Source organism: Rhinoraja longicauda, chromosome 13 (genome assembly GCF_053455715.1).
Source record: "Rhinoraja longicauda isolate Sanriku21f chromosome 13, sRhiLon1.1, whole genome shotgun sequence".
NCBI classification, from domain to species: Eukaryota; Metazoa; Chordata; class Chondrichthyes; order Rajiformes; family Arhynchobatidae; genus Rhinoraja; species Rhinoraja longicauda.
This window is the reverse complement of record NC_135965.1, coordinates 32,482,172-32,503,248: the sequence shown is the minus strand read 5'-3', so window position 1 is coordinate 32,503,248 and position 21,077 is coordinate 32,482,172. Positions and strand designations below refer to the sequence as shown.

Here is a 21,077-nt window from a genome sequence, read left to right as displayed (position 1 = left end):
AATGTGTAAATCCCAAAATTTCTGTTGTTGATTCATTATTTTTCCAAGTCTTCTCAACAGATGGAACATCACTGAAATTAACATCTGCTAGTTACTTCCAAACTATTTTTCTTATTAAAAAAAAGCAAATATTAAATTGCCCACGGTTAAAATATGTTTTGAATACCAAATTATAGGTACTGCTTAACAAAGTCGTAAACTGTGTCTTAAAAGTCCAACTTTATTGGAATGTGAGCTGTAAATTCCTGACAACTATTTCAAAATCGAATGATTTTTAAGTCAGTTTAGTTTCTACTTAAAATATTTGTGTTTTCCAGTCTTTATTTAAAATTAATGTTTGGCATTTTCCTTTGCCTGAGAATCCTTTCATGAGACTGGTAGCTCAGCGATTGTGCTGACATCGCAATTGCTGGAGGCCAATGGTCTCCTTTCAACTGATGCTTGATAGCTATCAACATCAGAAACAAAGTTCCCAGCCATGGACATTTTTGATGGGAGTTTGGCTCCAATGTCAGTACTGTTTATCATTACTTTGCTGTTGTGTACCTTGACTACACCCAATTACTTTATTTTTCCACATTAAGCACATCTGCGTGGCACTATAAATCTATGCTTTTTCATAATTTTGCAATTAATGTTTGTACAAGGTCTCTCACTGAGAAGTGAGGGCATTTTGTATAGATGAACCCCTCAAGGTTTTTTTAATCATGGACTTAATATGTAACAAAGATGTTTTTGGTAGGCACCTGTAGTTTTAGCTTATTGTTAGCTTGGAGAATGTGAAAGGAAAGTATTCAAGACTAAATATTTAAAACACTCTTTCACAGGTTGAAAGGTGGGAGATATGCAATCAAACAAGTTTTAACACTTGGTGCTGATTCCCACATGCCTCCAACCAGGATCCTTCCTTCCAGTTCATCAATGCTCTCTACTTGCCAAACACTACCAAAAATATCACGAAGATTATCGTGGCTGCATATCTTGCATCTTGGAACTCAGCAGTACTCAAGTCATGAAAAACCTGTTTTGTGGACTGTCTTGCAATTTTATACATTATACAAAAGGGAGTATAAGTATATTTGGATTCATATCTAGTTCAATGCATGTTACAAAATGCTTGTTCAAATCTACCTGCAATGACTGATGCAAACCATCATATGCAAAATCCAAAGGAACTGAGATTCAAAAATGTTTTGCAACTTAATTTTAATAATGCAGAGTCTTATGTATGTAATCTTTAAAACAAATTGTGCAAGTGAATTTCTATAACAGATAGAAAAACTTCTGGCTGATCTGTTATATTTGTTTTTTTTAATGGGAGCAGTCAAATTCCTTTAACCAGTATGTTAATTTACTTTCTTGAGCAACTGGTGCATTTACAACACATCACCTGGAGATGGTGTTCTGGTAAGCATGACATGAAGCCTGCAGGCATTGACTTACCAGCCCTTTTTCATTTAAAACTGCATTAGATTCAGTATTATATTAGGGAGAGGCAATTGTAGGGGTTAAAACAAGACGGATAAAGGAAATGTATTAACTTTTAAAAGGATCTGAAATGGGCAGTAGTATGGTAAAATAAAGTATTTTTATAATCTTTGATTTAATATTTCAGTATGCCTCTGACTTACAATCATGGCACTTGATGATTTGTAGTTTTTGAATTTGGCAATCTTTACATTCATATTTTGTTCATGTCTAAGTTCTTTTTTTTTGGAAAATTCAAAATCACTGGGCAATAAAAAAATACATTACCAGTGCTTAATAACAATCCTTACATGGTTACACTTCCAGGATGAGGATCCTTATTGTAATAAGACATTATAAAATTTATGGTTCCGTTTTCACAAATAAACCTTGGATTATTTTGAATATAGAAAGAGCGCCTGAGTGATGTCTGGTAGTGGGCAAAAATAACAAAAGTGATATTGTTTTTTTCAGTCTTCATATATAATTTGAATTATTCTGATTTGTTCCAGGCTCTGTATCGCATAGGATGGCTTACTTGGTTAAGCAAGCTTGAATAACATCTTTGATGGCATAAATGATTTCATGCTTGCAAATATTGACACTAGTATAAAAACAAAGGAAATAAATTTCTCTTTTGCTGGTTTAAGGAATCTGCCCATTACATCCATTTGTAATCTGACTTCTGCAGGGCATGCTAGTTTATGCACTAATTGTGATCTGTAGACTGCCGCAGTTAAAAACTGCTTCACTGATAATGATAAGAAAGGCAGATAGTTTTTCAGCATTTGTTAAAAGCTTTCACTCAAATCGCTGCAGTAGAGCGTTATTTGTTTCCATGCCCTGCCTGGTAATGTCATTATTGAGCTTTATTTCGGACCAGAAAATGAATGGTATAAAATAGCTTGACCTACCAGCTTTTCTTGTTTGGGCGAATTGCATTACACAGAAGACTTGGCTAAAATCTAGACCTAGCAGTTTCGGACAAAAACTTAGAGGGAAAACAGAAGTTAAGAAGCTTGATTTATAGTATCCAATGTAAAATATTTGAGTCCTGCTTGCATTATTTTGATTTGTAACAAAAAAAATCAGTCGTGTGCATCTAATGGGCTCGGTTGGTAAATTGGATAGTACAACTGACCGTTGAAAATGATGAGGTTATTTTGTTTTTTTAAATATATTTCATAGGACCTAAAAGTTTCAATTAAAGGATACTTGTTATATAACATCAAGAAACAAATTGTTACAGCCATGTAAAATGGTGCCCTCTAAGAAATCAATAATGGTCATAACATTCATTTATCATGAAATTTCATTGCAGAAATATACCTACACTATAGCAAATTCTAATTGTCCGAGGTTTACAATTGTCTTGCAGTGCAGTTGAGGGTGTACAGCTGTCTTCCTGTATGTGTTTGTGATATGATATATGATAGATATAGGGACTTTAACAGGTTGCTGCTGGTATCATACATGATGCATAAAGGATCCAAATTCTATGGGATTGTTACTTTCTGAACTCTTGTCAGATTCTACCTAAATTAGCACAAATGGAGGAAAATAGTTGTGGAAACCATTTTATGTAGAGGATTTAGTCAGTTGATGAATTAGAATTGTTTTGATAGTAGCTAGCAAAGAAGTATTTAAGGGGTAAAGCACACAACTTTTAGATTCAAATCTTTCCTATTCCATTTTTCTATATTGAAATTTTATAATGGACTTAGCATGTATGTTAATTTCATATTTAAAATATTCCCAAGCCCAGTTCTTCAATTATTTGCATAGTCAGTGCATTGCTGCTGGTAATATTAAATGTCAAGGAATTTAACTTTTGGAAGTAGAGCATTATGAATCTTAATGGTTCTGAACTCAAATTTAATATCCAGTTGTGTAGATGCCGGAAAATGGAATTCTGCAGGTCTCCTATGTAGCTGCATTTCAAAAGGGCAATTTTAGCTGGGACTTTGGAGGTTCTATTACAAACCTTACATTAAAATGCCACAAACAAGGAAGGAGTTTTAAAATTGTAATTGTATTCTTGATTCCTCTTCAGTTTGATGTGAGTTTGATAATGAAGTCTTTGCTCATTTTTCAATGTGGGATTTATCCAGTGAAGTTTGCAGGCTGTTTTCTAACCTGGTTTTTACAGGTGTTGGAAACAAATGTGATTAAACAAAGTGATCATTATTTCATCGAACTGCACTGTGGCTTTTTAATCTTTAAACATTCACAGTACAGACTTTCAGAAAGATCCCTGATTTTAATAACATTTACAGACATGACCATCATAGCAAGATTCTTTTAAAAAGTGTTTTCGATGCTTGTTCTTTTAAAGATTTACAAATTAAAATTTACGTGAAAAGTGAACCAAAAATTATCAACACTATACACTGGACTAATGCTTTAATTTCCCCTTTATGGAAAGTAACATATCTCCACTAATTTTATTTCAGCCCACCAACTAAACTGATAATATACTAAAATGTTGCTCTTATTTCTACGGTGGCATCAATGTAGGCAATGTACCCGAGTGCTGAATGGAAAATTTAGTGTAGCTTTTCAAATACGCAGTCTTCGCTTCTGCCAAGTTGATTTGGAATCATTTGCCGTTTCTGTGGTATTTGTTGTATACCTATGGTTAGTGGATAAACAGGTTGTGGAGACAGATTAACAGTGCTGAGGGCAGTGTTTGTAACCAGCTTGTACACTTCCTTTTCTTTAATGTATATTTTAAGGAGAAAATAATGGGTACTGATGAGAAAAATAAAACCATGGAAACCTGTCGAGGGTTTAATATAAAGCACTGTTATAATCTGGGAGATTCTTCATATTACACTGCTGTACACGCATTCATGCAGAGTTTGGCATCGTTTTTAAAACTTGGCAGACCACATTATGCTTTATTGCACAAATTATGACAAATCGCTCTCATTTGGTGTTCACATTCCTACTTGCAGTTTTGTGAGTGCTCGTTGAGTCAAGTTTTTAAAGTGTGGGTTGAAGGAAATCCAAAACATGACTTTCTTTAGCATCCAGAAACTCTTCATAGGCTACGTTTGAAATTTGCAAACGGATAAGTAACTTTGCTGCACTTTGGAATGCAGGCAGACTGATTCTGAGCCATTGTTGAACTTTTGAAAGGAATATGTAATTTTGAGACTAATTATTTTCCACCATCTAAAGGTTCTATTCGGGGAAGCTAATTAACCGTCTTGTGGTGTTAAAATTTACTGCAAAGTGTACTAGCCTCATGCAATTTTGAGACTTTGAAATGTTTTCAAGCTGCTTGAGTAATGCATGCCTTGGCTTAGAGACTGACTGATTAAAAATGACATATGTTGTTGAATGAGTATTTTGTTTGGTTCATGAATATTATTTCTAATTGAAGTCTATTTTCCAATCAACCCTAATGCCTCAGCAGTTCTTAAATTTGAAATAGATTGCATGTATTCCTTCAATGATATTCAGTGTTTGGTTAAAATAATTTGCAGTTGACTTGGATTGGGACAAATAAAAAGGCCGATATAGATTCCTGGGCAAAAATATATATTTCTGCATTTGGTATATGCACATCTGTATGAAAGCATTTAACAGTTGGATTGTCACAAATGTTGGATCCCTGCCAAGCTACTGGATGCTACTTTTCTCATTAATTCTTTGTATGGTGGTGATGCAGAGGGTCTCCTTTTCTCTCCCTATTTTCTTTCTGCTTTGAGCATCAACCGAGAAGCAGAATAAGGAATCATAAGATTATAAAACAGAATATGTCGTGAGAATATCTATTCACCGCTCCATCCATCCATCTCCTGTTCATATTCTTAGCAGAGCCAATATACTCCGCAGCATTTGAGATGGACTTGATCCAAAATGTTTCTCTGTCTTAAGAGGTTGCAATTGTGAATTGCAACATTTTACTGACTGAGTATAGATTTGTGTATGTTGGTGTGCAGTAAGGTGCTGTATGACAGCTTTTCTGTTCAAAATAAAATAATCGGATGCAACACAAAGGCACAGCAGAATCACCCCAGATAGTTTATGTATGTTTTTGTTGGAGGCACACTTTTTTCTTTAAAAAAATGACGATTGAACATTCTGCTTAATAAATATAAACATATTATTTTGGTACATATTTAGTCTAGGTCAGTTAGTGTTGTCTTCCAAAAATCAGTTTTAAAGCAAAGCACCGTTTTACATTGGATAATATAAACCAGAAATTTTGGCATTTCCTTTCTGAGCCAGTTCAATTATGTGTCAATTCATACTTTTTTTTAAAGCAATCTAACAAGTAGGTGAGCTCAGATTTCAAAAAGAAACTTCAAGGCATGTTTATTGTAACAAGAATTGTTATGTATTAATACTTAAGTTTTCAATAAAGATTGACTTGTGTTGCTTACATCACTGGTGTGAAAATATTTTGTACTCTTTAAAAAAAATGATATGTCATTTGATCACATTTAAGGGAAGAACACTTAATTGTTTGCAGTACGGTAAAACACTAATCCTCTTAACTATCCGATTATTTGGAAATCCTGTTGCTTTGACATATTCATCCTCTCTTCCCCTCCCCTTCCCAGTTCTCCCACTGTCTTCCTGTCTCCACCAATATCCTTTCTTTGTCGTCGTCCCCCCCCGACATCAGTCTGAAGAAGGGTCTCGACCTGAAATGTCACCCATTCCCTCTCTCCTAGATGCTGTCTGACCTGCTGAGTTACTCCAGCATTTTGTGATACCTTCTAGTCATCTGCTACAATCAGTCTACAGTGCGAGCCTAGGGTCTGGAGTGCGGGTAACGAAGTGTTGATGGAACTGGTATGTGGTCTTAAGCATGGGTAGGCTTGCAGTCACAGCTGGATCTGGGAGTGTGGGCTGAACCATTCAAGCTGAACTCCACCAGATTCTATTTTTTGCTCTCCGTAAACTCCAGATTCACTGAAATAAATTACAGGTGTTTCCCAGGCTGCGGCAGGATTCCATCCCTGTAACCTGTTCATAGCAGCTGGCAACTCCATCCCGCTCAGGCTTATGAACGGGCTGTACATAACCCTCTGCTTAAACTATGGAGGACCTGCACCGTGTAACATTCAAAAATGTGATAAAGGTGAGTTGGGGCATTAATATTTTTGGGGAAAAGTTGTATTGAGGGGTTTTCCATTAGATTCTGTTAACTGGTTGCTGCAGGTGACTCAGCTATTTTTCTGTCCAATGCAAGTTTCATCAGTTCGGAATGGTAGAAAATCAGCAAATGTATGACGTGCTGCCACATAAGTGCATAATTTTATATGAACACTTCAGGAAACAATTTTGATTGATATGGGTTGGCTTTTAAATTAAAATTTCATTAATGGATTTGTCTTTTTTAAGAAATGTAATGTTTGCAGTCAGTTGAATGAGGGAAGACTGCAAACAAAGATACTATACATTCATAAACAGCTTAATAATGGGATGTTAGACTCAAGGAGAGAAAGTTTCGAAGAAGCATGTAAGAAGATAAAATCAAAACAGATGCTAGAATCTAGTAAGAAACAAATTATTGGAAGAAATCAAGCTGCATTTGTGGGGGTTAAGGTATTGCTGACATTTTGGGTTGAGATCCTTTATCAAGGCAGATATAATAGTCATACAGCGTGGAAAGGCCCTGCTGCCCAACTTGCACAAACCAACCAACGTGTCCAATCTACACGAGTCCCACCTGTCTGCATTTTATCCTTCTAAACCTGTCCTATCCATGTACCTGTCCAAATGTTTCTCCAACATGATCTACATTCTATTCAGTTCTAAATGAATCAACATAGAAAAAGATATTTGACTGGAAAAATCCAACAGTTTTATGTAAGATAATGAACAAGGATCCAATGGTAAGATTATTCAGAGAAATTAGACAGGAATTTCCAGCAATAAAGAACATCAAGAGGTTATTAGATATTTTGAAAGGAACTAATTGGATAATAAATGTGCTGAGTGGGGAGCTTGAAATTAGAGGTTCAAGATGGTGAGGAGAGAATTCAAAGTTTGGCTCTCTGCAAAAAATGTCCACAGCAATCAGGTTAATTATTTAAAGTGAAATTGATAACATTTTGCCAGGCAATTATATAAAAATGTCTAAAGCAAAAGTAATATGATGGAGTAATAAAAACAATGTTGAATGGCAAATATGCTTGAGAATATAATTCTGTTATACACTTTGTTCCTGATCAGTATGGCCAGTTTAATGTACTGTTGGGAAAGTGGAGAGCATGATCATGATATTGATTTTGGTCTGCAGCAGAGGTTTGGTTCATCAAACTTGTAAATTAGTTGTATGTCTTCAGCTAGTTTTTCATTGTAACATACAATATTACATAAGAAAGGGTGCAAGAGTAAGCTAGTCAGCCCTCAGAACATCCTATGCCATTCCTTAAGATTGTGGTTTGTCTTCCACTTCATCCTCATTTTATAGCACTATCCCCATATCCTTTGATTCTTATAAATTCCCAAAATATATCCATTTCTGCTTTGAATGAACATAATGGCTTAGTCACCATAGCCGGGGTACAGAACTCAAATGATTCAGCACGCACATGTGGAGTGAATAAATGTCTCCTTGTCTCAGTCTATGTGCCTGGTCCTAGACACCTCAGTTGGCGCAAACATCCTCCATATGGCCTCTTAAAATAATTTTATAAGTTTTGATGAGATCACGTTTAGTTTAGAGATACAGTGTAGAAACCGGCCCTTCGGCCCACCGGGCCTGCGTCGACCACATTAGGGACTATTTACATTTATACCAAACCTGCACGTCTTTGGAGTGTGGGAGGAAACTGAAGATCTCGGAGTAAACCCACGCAGGTCACGGGGAGAACTCCATACAGCAGCACCTGTAGTCAGGATCTAACCTGGGTCTCTGGCGCTGTAAGGCAGCAACTCTACCGCTGCGCCACCGTTGTAAAGAATACCACCCCAGTCTGCTAATTCCCCGTTTGTATGGTCAATCTGCCATCGCTGGAAGCAGTTAGATGAATATTTGCTGTACTTCCTCAATGACAAGAATATCCTTAAATAATAAACTAACATTTGGATAAATAGCTGAATATTTCAGGAGTCCAATATATTGTCTCAGAAAACTCTTGGATACACTTAACAAATTCCACATTATTTGTACCCCATTTCCTAGGCATAAATATTACAAACAATTTGTCCTGTGCAACCACATTGATGGTGCAGCAGAGAAAGTACACCAACAGCTCTGCGAACAGGCTTATGTACAGCTTGTTCATGATGGGCTTGTGGATTTTGCAAGTCAAGCTTGGGGCAGGATTCTGAAAATGGATTCCACAGCATCAATGGAGGATGCAACAAGATCAGGACTAAAACAAGTCTTGCAAAATATAAGAAGGTCAGGACTTTCAGATTTACGCACAAGTCCCAAAATCCTTGGCATGGTAAGGGCAGTTCTATGCAGAACTGATGCAAAATCTGGGTCACAATGCTTGCTTGCTGTGCTCAGAAACCAATGCTCATTGGGATGGCTGGCGCATCCTGGGGGTGGAGTTAGATTCGCTAAAGGTGATCTTGAAGGGGAGGATGCTCCTCAAACTGTGGAGCATCTTAGACAATACTGCTGACCCCCTCCATCACACACTGGTCAACCTGAGGAGCACCTTCAGCAACAGACTGATCCCACCAAGATGCGGCACAGAATGCCACAGGACATCCTTTTTCCTTGCGTCTATCAAACTGTACAACTCTTCATTGCTTTGTAAGGTAGGTCTGACTCCCCTTCCTCCTCTCCCCTCCCCCCCCCCCCCCCCCCCCCACCCTCCCAAATCTTTGCCCACTTTTGTAGGGAAGGTTGGAGAACAATTGTTTTAACTTCCTATACTGTAGTACACTGGACGGTCCTCATGAAAGATTTGCAGTTTAAATATATTTAATGATGGTGGGATTTCGTGTTAATGTAGAATGATATTCAAATCTTTTCCATAGAATCTCAAGCTCCTAGAACTGATAAGTAGCTTCCAATCATAACCCATAAACCATTAAATGGCAACATCTGTCTTATATTTTATGACTAATGGTGACCAAGTATTTTTTTGTTAGCATTTGCTCTCATCACACAACTAATTATTGTTCCAGCTTTTTGGCTTGTTTTGTATATTATTGTTCATAACTGAGGTTTCTATCCAAAGCTAGGTGACATCATAAAGGAGTCGTGGTTACTATTCTCTGTCATGGGTAAAAGTTACTTTTTTTATTGTCCACAGAATAGACCTGGCTGCCTTTCAATGGACATATGAATAATTTAGTAAATGCCAATTTGTAGCTGCAAGTTTGAATCATTTTAGGTAAGAAAGTAAACTTTGTTAACAAAATGACAAAAGAAGTGGGGTGATATAGTTCTGTGCAGGGAAAAGTCATGTACTTCCAAAAATAAAGGTAGAATGACTTATAGGTAAAGGTAAATGGTAAATCAAGTTCTACGGTGAAGGACAAGGGAAGAGCAATTTGACGTTCAGAATTTGGAGAGGTTACGTGTTCATTACCCCTAGTGGTTACAACATAGGTTACATCACCACATTCAACGGTTTGGAAAAATAACCTGGATGAAAGCAAGGAAAAACCATGGAGATGGCAAAGAAGGATAGATGGATAGTATGAGATGGGAAGAAGCTTGTGTGGGGCATCAACAGCAGCATGGAGCAGTTGCATCAAATGGGTTATTTGATGTAAAATACAATGTGTCTGTTAAACAGACCTTGTTTTGGCTGGGGAGATAATTACAGCCTCAATGATTACCATATCTGAGAAATCTAAATGTTTTACATGGATTATTCTTCAGTGCTTCAAGATTAGTGACCTGCCTGATGAAACACCATAGTCTGATAATAATTGCAAGTCAAACTAATAGGGAGACATGACTTGAAAGGAGTCAATGTTTGGTCAGGCCCCTTGCCAGCAATGACCTGTTTAAATAGTTTATATTTCTAGGTAACTTATTTTGGATTTGGATGTTATTTTTCTTTACATCTTCAACTGGCAAATGATGACAGGTTGCAGCACATAGTTTATTTTTCCAGCCAAATGGACTGACGTTTTATTTACAGGATGGTTCCATTTTGTTGTAGAAACTACTTTTTAATGAATAAATATATTTGAGACTTTAAATGACACTTATACTTGAACTATTTATGTCATTAATTCTCCGCCGCCCCCCCCCCCCCCCCCCCCCCCCCATAAATGAAGAGAGAAAATTTAGTTTCTTTGGTTCTTTAGTTGTGGGATTGACAGCTACCTCTTTTTATATAAATGCTGCCAGTTATGAATTAGTAAATTCATTACAATAGCCAGGAGCTTATTTATCTCTGACTTGCATAATAACAGTGGCTCAGGTAATAACATAATAACAGTGGCATTCCTACCCAATTTTGAAGGTTGAGGTTTCAAGACTCTATGGATATGAGCACCAGAATCCAGGGTGACACTGATTCAAAACTGACAACATTGCATTATCAGATGAGAGTATAAATTAAAGCCGTAATTTGCTCTCACAAATGTATGTTAAAAGATCCCAGGTAATCATTAGTGTCCTGCCCAATATTCATCACAACATCAATAAAACTAAGTTATCTGGTCATTATCATTTTGCTTTTTGTGGAGACCTTAAAATACACAATTTAAAACATTTTCTTAGTAGTTTGTGGTTTGATTGAGCTACATCAAAAATTAAAAACCTGATATAAGAATAGAAGATGTTGATGCTAACATATCAAATTTAATTGGAACATGAACACATAATATAATAAAAGCTATTTATACTAAATAAGCTGTCAAAACTTTGGAAGGGAGGGAGGAAATGACAAATCATTTGTAGACAAGTACCAAATGGGAGGTTTTCCCCTCAAGCTGGTGTGGATGAAGAATAGTTTAGAACTGGACTTATAATGTCAGAGCGCCAACATGAGATCATTTATTTTGACAAAACAAAAATAAGGATTGGATCAAGCCATAAAAAATTAGCAATAAAATGGTGGAAGTGAAGCAGATAATGTTGCTGCCGCACCACTTTGATGACCTATGTTCAACTCTGAGAGAAGGGACTAAGTTACGGGGAAGAAAAGTAGGGGGATGGGATTGATGAGATTGCCTTGAGTTGGCATAGACTCGATGGGCAGAATGATCTTCCTTCATGTTGTACGGGAGAAAAAACCCATTAAGGATACGGGTGGTGTTGTGAACAGTACTTTGATACTTTCAAAAGAAAGGTTCATGTTTTAATATACCTGATCAACCCAATCTTCACCTTCAATTGAACCAAAGGCTGCTTCATTTGGGTGAACATTGCCAGTTTGGAGCACTAATGACAAAGTGGACGATTAAGATATGGTACTGTGTATCACCTCCTTCCTTCATCCCACCAACTTTCCTTTAACTGCCTAACCCTTCAGCTCTAAAATTATAAATCTCTTCACCTCTTCCAATGACTTCAAGATCAGCCTCCCTCATTCCCAACACCCAGACCCACCTCGCTGATGCAATTATAAAGAAAGCCCATCAATGCCTCTACCTCCTGAGAAGATTAATGAGATTTGGTATGTTAGAGAACTTCTACAGGTGTACAGCAGAGAGCATATTGATTAGTTGCATCATGGCCTGGTTTGGCAACTTGAATGCCCAGGAGCGAAGAAGACTGCAAAAAGTGGTCAACACTGCCCAGTCCATCATGGGTTGTAACCTTCCCACCATCGAAGGGATTTACAGGAGTCGCTGCCTTTATAGGAGTCGCTGCCTCAAAAAGGCAGCCAGCATCATCTAAGACCCCCAGCTCCCTGGCCGCACACTCATTTCACTGCTGCCATCGGGAAGAAGATATAGGAGCCTGAAAACTAACGTCGAGGTTCAGGAACAGCTTCTTCCCTGCAGCCATCAGGCTATTAAACACAACAACCTCGAAATAAGCTCTGAATAACATAGACTTGGGGACATTGGTTTGTTTTTTTGTACTATGGTTAGTTTGTTTGTTTGTTTGTTTTATGTGTGTGTGTGTGTGTGTATTGTAGATCCTGTATGTATACACGTTTGATTCTTTGACCACTGATGCCAAAGCTTGAGGTGCATTGGTTTTCAATCTTGGTGGTGCTTTAAGTTTGCAACATTTCAGTAAGATAGTTTGGCAGTCAGAAATAAATCAACTAAAACTGGAAAATATATCAAGCTGGATTTTTGTTTGTGGTTACAGAAAGAAAAAAGTACATTTTAACACCTTAAAGCATATGTAAAAATGGAAATGAACCATACTGAAATGTTACTTCATAATAAATAATGAAAATTGGGTTTCCCAACTAAATTCATGATTCCTAATTGCACTACTTCCCATTCGCAGCATAAGTGGAATAGACGTTTGCGCAGAGGGAATTGGCTCCCAAACCATCTCTAAAAGGCATTGCATTATTTATATGTGATCCATTGTAGGTCATAAGTCATGGGAGCAGAATTAGGCCATTTGGCCCATTGAGTCCACTCCGTCATTCAATTACGACTGATCTATCTTTCACTCTCAACCTCTTCTTCCTTCTCTCCGTAACCTTTCTCACCCTTAGTAATTAAAACCATGTAAATCTCCGCTTTAAAAATACAAAATACCCAATGATTTGGCCTCCGCAGTGGTCTGTGGCAATTCCATGGATTTACCACACTCTGACTAAAGAAATTCCTCCTCATCTCCTTTCTAAAGTTACATCCTTTTATTCTGATATACATTAAAGTATATTTCCTTTTAATATTCTTGGAGGATCTGTGGAGCCCAACTTGTTTGCAATATCTCCATAGCATGGAGATCAGAATTACAGAATGAAAATTGTCAAAAGGATTGATGTTAATTAAAACCGATCTAAGTGTCTCTATGAAAGCAATGCTAACAAAAGGTGACAAAGAAAGGACAAAATGGTAGCCAAGATATATGTACAAAGGCGGTGCTGAGCATAAGATGTTTCTACCGGCAGAGGGTAAATAAGATAAACTACTTCTGCTGAAGAGCACGGAGTGAGTCACGTCCACTTAGTTCAAAGACATGTTACACACCGTACGCCGTTCAGATTTTTGAGGTAGCTGGTTCCCTTGTACTGTCTCGCATTTTCCCCGTTTATCTGCATAGATTAAGGTTTCAGAGGCAGACATTCAGTGCAAAGAATTTGCCGTTGTTTTTTTAAAAGCAAAGCAAAAGCTCCTCAAGTTAATGAATAACTGCGACATGAAATTACATCCGATTCCATTTCTTGGTCTTCCGATGTCATTGATTCATCAGTGGTTGTGCTTGATGAGGAGCTGGAGGAAATGGGCAGTGGGGTCATTATTGGATGCCTTGGTGGCCTGTGGGGACATGGTGAAGGTTTCTTGATTGGTACTTGTTCGCATTCGCGTTGTGAGTCACAAGTGAACATACTGACTCGTGCTGTGTAAGAAAGGTATAAAGAAGCTGATTAGTGTCAGGAATCCACAGTAACCTTCTTTGCTGGCTTTGCAATCCCTCAAAACCATGAGCTTTTCCGGGAACAATCCACAACTTCCCCTCCTCGTGCAATATAACCATTCTGCCTGATTCACCTTTTAAAGACTGAAATGTGGCTGTACACTGTGGTGAAGACTTTAATCAGGCTCTCACAGCTCATTCGAATGTTGAAAATTTCAGTTAGGCCTCTTACAATTTTCCTCCTTTTCCTAAGAAAATAAACTTTTTTTTCTCCCTTAGGCTTCCACATTAAATGGCACCATGTAGCAATCACACATTGCACTGCACTTCTGAAATATGGTTCCACTGAAATCAGATGGGCCAAATTTCTGAAGCAGAGTGTAACCCAAACAGGTTTCTATGTCGTGAATGAGCACATCCAACTAAAGATAATTTCTTCTGCAGCTCTTTTAAGCAAATTCCTGATGGATGAGCTCATACACTTGATGGCAGTTTTACCCTTCCTATAAAACAGAGGTGAGAATTGTACATAGTAGCCCGTGAGCATCATTGTAGTCATTTAAATCCTTTAAATTTATGTACTCTGTCACCAGCTAATGCATCCACATAAATTACCGTTAATCACCCCATTATACAATAATTTGATACTATTAGATATATAATTTAAATCTGTCCTATACTAAAAACAGCAAATAGGAATATTTTACATTGAATGCGTCCACTATTATGCATATGAATATCTATTCTTTGAATAATGATTACAAATTCAGATTAAGACTCGGTTAGTCCAAACTCCAATTGTCTCCAATGTTAACTTTGTTACGCTGAGTTACTCAATTTATACTAAAAAGGTAGAGAAAAAAGTGTGATCAAAGTAAGTCTGACCTTAAAAATATAACTGAACTGAATTAATTCAGCATACGCTTGCTTATTTATCCAAGCCTCGTGCTCTGAAAAATTCATTACTTAAAAACTGGTTTCCAAGATAGCTTAATAAGTTTCATTATTATTGATTAATATTTTAATAGTAACAGAAAAATAAGAATAATTACTAATACAGTTTAATAAATTGAGCATGTTCATCAGATATAGTTCTTAAATATTTTAATAGTAACAAAAATAATAAATAATGTTAATAATTACTAACGGCTTAATAAATTAAGCATGTTCATCGGATATAATTAAGAGCTGGAAGTGATATCCAAAATGCTGTCATTCAATGTGCCTAATATCTTATTTGTAGCAACTTTCAGATTGGATTATTTCAAGGCAAAATAATCAAGATCGAGGACAATATTTCAACTTTGGAGAACTAGCAAGAATACTGAAGCAAGAGCAGCAATTCCAATGAACAGGTGGACACAAAATGCTGGAGTAACTCAGCGGGACAGGCAGCCTCTCTGAAGAGAAGGAATGGGTGATGTTTCGGGTCGAGACCCCTCTTCAAACTGATGTCAGGGGAGTGGGTGCGACAGAGGTAGAATGTAGTCGGAGACAGTAAGACTGGTGGGAAAAGGGGGAGGGGATGGAGAGAGAGGGAAAGCAAGGGCTATTTGAAGTTAGAGAAGTCAATGTTCATACCGCTAGGGTGTAAGCTACCCAAGCGACATATGAGCTGCTGTTCCTCCAATTTGCGCTGGGCCTCACTCTGACAATGGAGGAGGCCCAGGGCAGATAGGTCTGATTGGGAATGGGAGGGGGAATTAAAGTGCTGAGCAACCAGGAGATCAGGTAGGTTAAGGCGGACTGAGCGGAGGTGTTCAGCGAAACAATCGCCGAGCCTGCACTTGGTCTCGCTGATGTACTGAAGTTGACATCTGGATACAGTCGATGAGGTTGGATGAGGTGCAAGTGAACCTCTGCCTCACCTGAAAATACTGTCGGGGTCCTTGGATGAAGTCAAGGGGGGAGGTAAAGGGACAGGTGTTGCATCTCCTGCGGCTGCATGGAAAAGTACCTGGGGAGGGAGTGGTTTGGGTGGGAAGGGACGAGTTGATCAGGGAGTTGCGGAGGGAGCGGTCTCTGAGGAAAGCAGAAGGCTGTGGAGTTGGAAAGATGTGACCAGTGGTGGGATCCCTTTGGAGGTGGTGAAAGTGTTGGAGGATTATATGCTGTATGCGACGGCTGATGGGGTGGAAGTGAGGACAAAGGGGACTCTGTCGTTGATGCGAATGGGGGGAGGGGGAGAAAGAGCGGAGCTGGGGGATATCGAGGAGACCCTAGTTAGAGCCTCATCTATAATGGAAGAGGGGAACCCCCGTTTCGTAAAGAATGAGGACATCTCCAATGATCTCATATGGAAAATCTCATCCTGGGCACAGGTGCGGCGTAGGAGGAGGAATTGGGAGTAGGGTGGGAAGAAGCAGGAAGCAGGGTGGGAAGAAGTGTAGTCTAGATTGCTATGGGTGTCAGTAGGTTTGTAGTAGATGTCGGTCAATAGTCTGTTTCCTGTGATGGAGACGGTGAGATCCAGAAACCCAATCCTAATGAACATGTTGAGTAAAAGTACCAAGAGTATTAAATACAAAGCCACAAATGATCTGCCTTTCTTTCCATTTGACGGGCATCTTGACATTATTTGAAAGTCTCAGGAACTGGAATGAATTTATATATAAAGCTCAGGACTAAGAAACAAAGGATGAGGAATAAGTATCCACAAAAGAAGTTCTGCAATTCATCTAGAGTAAGTGAGAATTTTCTTGGTTTAACTTTGTAAAACATTGAAATAATTGGGGGAAATTTATGGCAAGATCAAGATCCAACATCATTTGGAAATGTATATATAAATATATTGAGGTTGAATACAAATGGATTGCATTGCATAGAAGAATTCTAAAGCAGAAAGCCAAAATATTGCATCATTTTAGGATGGAGAAGAGTTCTTGAGAATGTTGTGAGGAATAACATAAATTCTGACAATTCGCCAGATTACAGCTTTCCCCAAGCTAAAATATTCTAAACCAATTTATGTGGAAGGAGAGGATACACTGATTTGAATGGATATATTTAATCAGCAGGAATTGGCAGGGAAATATAACTGTGATGAATGTGACAAAATTATTTCAAGTCAAGTTGAGTTTATTGTCATATGCACAAGTATAGTGAGGTACAGATACAATGAAAAAATGGCTTACGGCATCACCACAGGCAGATAGACAGACAACACAAAAACATAAATTACACATAAATTGCACATAAATTCTATAAGAAAGTGAAAAGAAAAAGTCTGCAGAATAAAGACAAGAGTGTGAAAATAAACAAATAGGAAACAAGATAGTGCAAGAGGTTATCAATAGGGTTTTTCTTGCTGCGGTAGGATTATGGTTGTGCAGTTCTGATAGCTGTGGGAAGTAGTTGTTCCTGAACCTGGTGCTGCAGGATTGCAGGTTTCTGTATCTCCTGTCAGATGTTTAACTTAGTTTCGTTTATTGTCACGTGTACAGTGAAAAGCTTCTGTTTGTGTGCTATTCGGCTGCTGCTTCTGTTTCAGAATAGTGGTGGGTCCGTCAATAATTCCTGCCTCTCATTGCACTCAATTTTCTTTGGGTTTTTGGACAGCCCTATTATCTGCATGGAGGCAATACAATGGAAGACTAATGTAAAATGCAGACAGCATTATAAGTCACCACCAAATTTTCAAAGAATTTGGTTTTGAAATTGTTTATAACTTTTTAACTATGAGGATAGAATGTTGATGACATATGCAATAGCATCACATGTTGCAGCAATCAATCAAGCTAGCTGATTTCAATAGATCAGAGGGATCTGATCGATTAGGCTCATCAGTGATAAGATGAGATAGAAAAGGATGGAGTACAAAGTACGCAGGAATTTTTTTTTAATGAAATCAATGTGATTTGGGAACTTTGCTCATTAAGTTCAGAAGCTGTCTGTTATCATAAAGATAAACAGAATGCTATAATCTATAGCCAGAAATGAGTGTCAGAAATCAAAAGGAGTGATTTTAAATGTTGGACAGATTTAATGGGTTTATACCTGGAATATTATATTTAGTTTGGGTCTCCATCTTAGCAAATGGATATAGTGGTACTGCAGATCATTCAGAGGACGTTTATCTGACAAATTCATGAAATCAAGAGGACAGAGATGTGACATCAGCTCATCCACTTCAAATTTGTCGACAAGACCAGGATGAGGAGTGGGAGACAACAGAGAACCATCAGTTTCTTGACGTTGGACGGAAATCCTAACCTGGATGGGCTATTTTCAGTCACAGAAACCAGTTGGAAGCTATTGTTTCAGTTATATCTGAAACAATACATCATAATTTCTAATTAATTATATGCAATTTACTGGTATAAATCTCTGCTGGGCCGGTTTTATACCTGCTTAATGGCAGACCTCATTTTATTTGATTTTTGTACTATCCAAAGTGTTGAATAATATGCAGTTGACTAAATTAGTTCTGTAAGCTTTATTAGATATTCTTACACTTAGCATGTGCGTAAAAATGGCACTTCAGATGTCTGAGTTTATTGAACATAAAATACCTGTACTAAGAGATAATAATGATTAAGTGGAATGGTTTCTTACAATAATTGCTTTAATGTTTCTATTTCTTGCCTGCCTCTAATACAGTTCATAAAACTGCCAATATTTTACTTTATTTTATCACAATCACAATATTATGAGAGAGTCATAGAGCTAAACAGCACTAAAATAGGCCCTTCAGACCAACGTGTCCATGTCGACCAGTTTGCCTAACCAAGCTAAACCCATTTGCCTAAGCCTGGCTAATATCTCTCCAAATCTTCCTTATCCATGTCCCCCTCTCACCTTAAAGCTATCCACTCTAGTTTTGGATTACAATCCTGGGCGAAACACTATGGCTATTCATCTTATCACATGAATTTATAAACCTCTAAGATTATTATTCCTCAGCCTTGTACAATCCAAAATAAAATAGGCTCAGCCGATTCAGCCTCTCCTTTTTAACTCAAACCCTACAAACCATGTAACATTCAAACCATGTCAAAAAAATTTTTTGCACCCTTTCCAGCTTAATGATATCCTTCCTATAGTAGGGTGACCAAACTCTAAGTCCCCAAATGCAGCCTTCTGTTACAAAACCCATGTAGACAAAGTCTACCGCACTACCCTCATCCATCCTCTTGGTCAAAAAAAAACCTCAGTCAATTTTGTGAGACCTCTTGCATGCACAAAGCCATGCTAAATATCCCTAATCAGTCCATGCCTTTACAAATTGGAGCAGATCCTATCTCAGAATCCCCTCCTATCTTGGAATTCCCTCCAATAACCTACCCAGCATTGATGTTCGACTCACTGGTGTGCAGGTCCCAGGCTTCCCTTGCAGCCTCTCTTACATAGAGGCATAACATTAGCCACTCACCAGTCTTCCGGCACCTCATCCATGGCTATTGATAAGAAAGACGCTTCTGTCATGGATCCTGCAATTTTGTCTCTGGTTCCCAAACATATCCCAGGAGACATTTGATCAGTTCCCTGAGATTTATCTACATTAATGTGATTTTTGACCTCCAGCACCACCTCTTCAGTAATGTCAACTCTCTTCGAGATATTGTTATTAACTTACACAAAATCTTTATCATCCATGTCTTTTTCCATAGTAAAAGCAGATGAGAAATATTCTTTTAACACCTCACTCGTCTATTGTAGTTTCACAGTGATCTTTAAGGGCCCTTATTCTATCTCTACTTACTCTTTTCCATTTAATATACTGTAGAATATCTTTGGCTTTCCTTTGCCATATCTACCAAAGCTATCTCATGTACTCCTTCTTTCAGAAGTTCCTGATTTTATTATTATTGTATCACCCAAACTCCAAGGTGCCCTTGAGTATATAGAATTTTCACAGCAACATCACATTTGCTGAATACTTTAATTTACTGTTAAAAAGCTGATTGTTGTCAATATTCTGTCTATGCACCCAGTATTTTCCCTTTGCATTCCTTATTTAACTTTTTCCACAGTGATCTAGTCGCATAAACATTTGTAAAACCTCAATTTCAGTATGTGTAGAAAGGAACTGCGGATGCTGGATTAAACTGAAGATAGACACAAGATGCTGGAATAACTCAGCGGGGCAGGCAGCATCCCTGGAGAGAAGGAATGGGTGACATTTTGGGTCAAGACCCTTTTTCAGGCTGATGTCGGGAGAGGGAGATACATAGATAAGGAAGTGTAAGTTGTGAAAATCGGACAAAGGGAATGGCGATCAAGGAAGATGTAGAATAGGACATTGTTAGCTGGGAGAAGGTAACAACAAAGCAAACAGAGATAAAATATAGTCGGAGACAGTAAGACTGGTCGGAGAACTGGGAAGAGGGAGGGATGGAGATAGAGGGAAAGCAAGGGTTACTTGAAGATAGAGAAGTCAATGTTCATACCACTGGGGTGTAAGCTGCCCAAGTGAAATATGAGGTGCTGTTCCTCCAATTTGCGCTGGGCCTTCACTCTGACAATGGAGGAGACCCAGGACGGAAAGGTCAGTGTGGGAATGGGAGGGGGAACTCCCCTTCCCCCCAGATGTAACAGGGACAGAATCCCCCAAATCCTCACCTTCTACCCCATCAGCCGTCGCATACAGCACATAATCCTCCAACATTTTTGCCACTTCCAACGGGATCCCACCACTAACCACGTCTTCCCATCTCCACCCCTTTCCGCTTTCCGCAGAGTCCGTTTCCTCCGCAACTCCCTGCTCAACTCGTCCCTTCCCACCAAACCACCCCCTCCCCAAGTACTTTCCCCTGCAATCACAGGAGATGAAACACCTGTCCCTATACCTCCCCCCTTGACTCAGTCCAAGGACCCCGACGGGCTTTTCAGGTGAGGCAGAGGTTCACTTGCAACTCCTCCAACCTCATTTACACTATCCGCTGTTCCGGGCTCCTATATATTGGCGAGACAAAGCGCAAGCTCAACAATCGTTTTGCTGAACACCTCCCCTCAGTGCTCCTAAACCTTAACTCCCCCCCCCCCCCCCCATTCCCACGCTGATCTTTCTGTTCTGGGCCTCCTCCATTGTCAGAGTGAGGTCCAACACAAATTGGAGGAACAGCACCTCATATTTCGCTTGGGCAGCTTACACCCCAGCGGTATGAACATTGACTTCTCTAACTTCAAGTAGCCCTTGCTTTCCCTCTCTCCCCCTCCCCTTCCCAGT

General features: G+C 38.5%; 1 protein-coding gene across 2 annotated transcripts in view; it reads left to right on the top strand.

Annotated features, from left to right (window-relative positions):
• Window positions 1-5,812, top strand: part of fam168b (family with sequence similarity 168 member B) — a 34,810-nt gene extending 28,998 nt beyond the window's left edge. For both annotated transcript variants that reach the window (XM_078410753.1, XM_078410752.1), the window contains exon 7: window positions 828-5,812. The gene's annotated coding sequence lies outside the window, so the exon portion shown is untranslated. The remainder of the gene's footprint in view (window positions 1-827) is intronic.
• The last annotated feature ends 15,265 nt before the right edge of the window (window positions 5,813-21,077 follow it).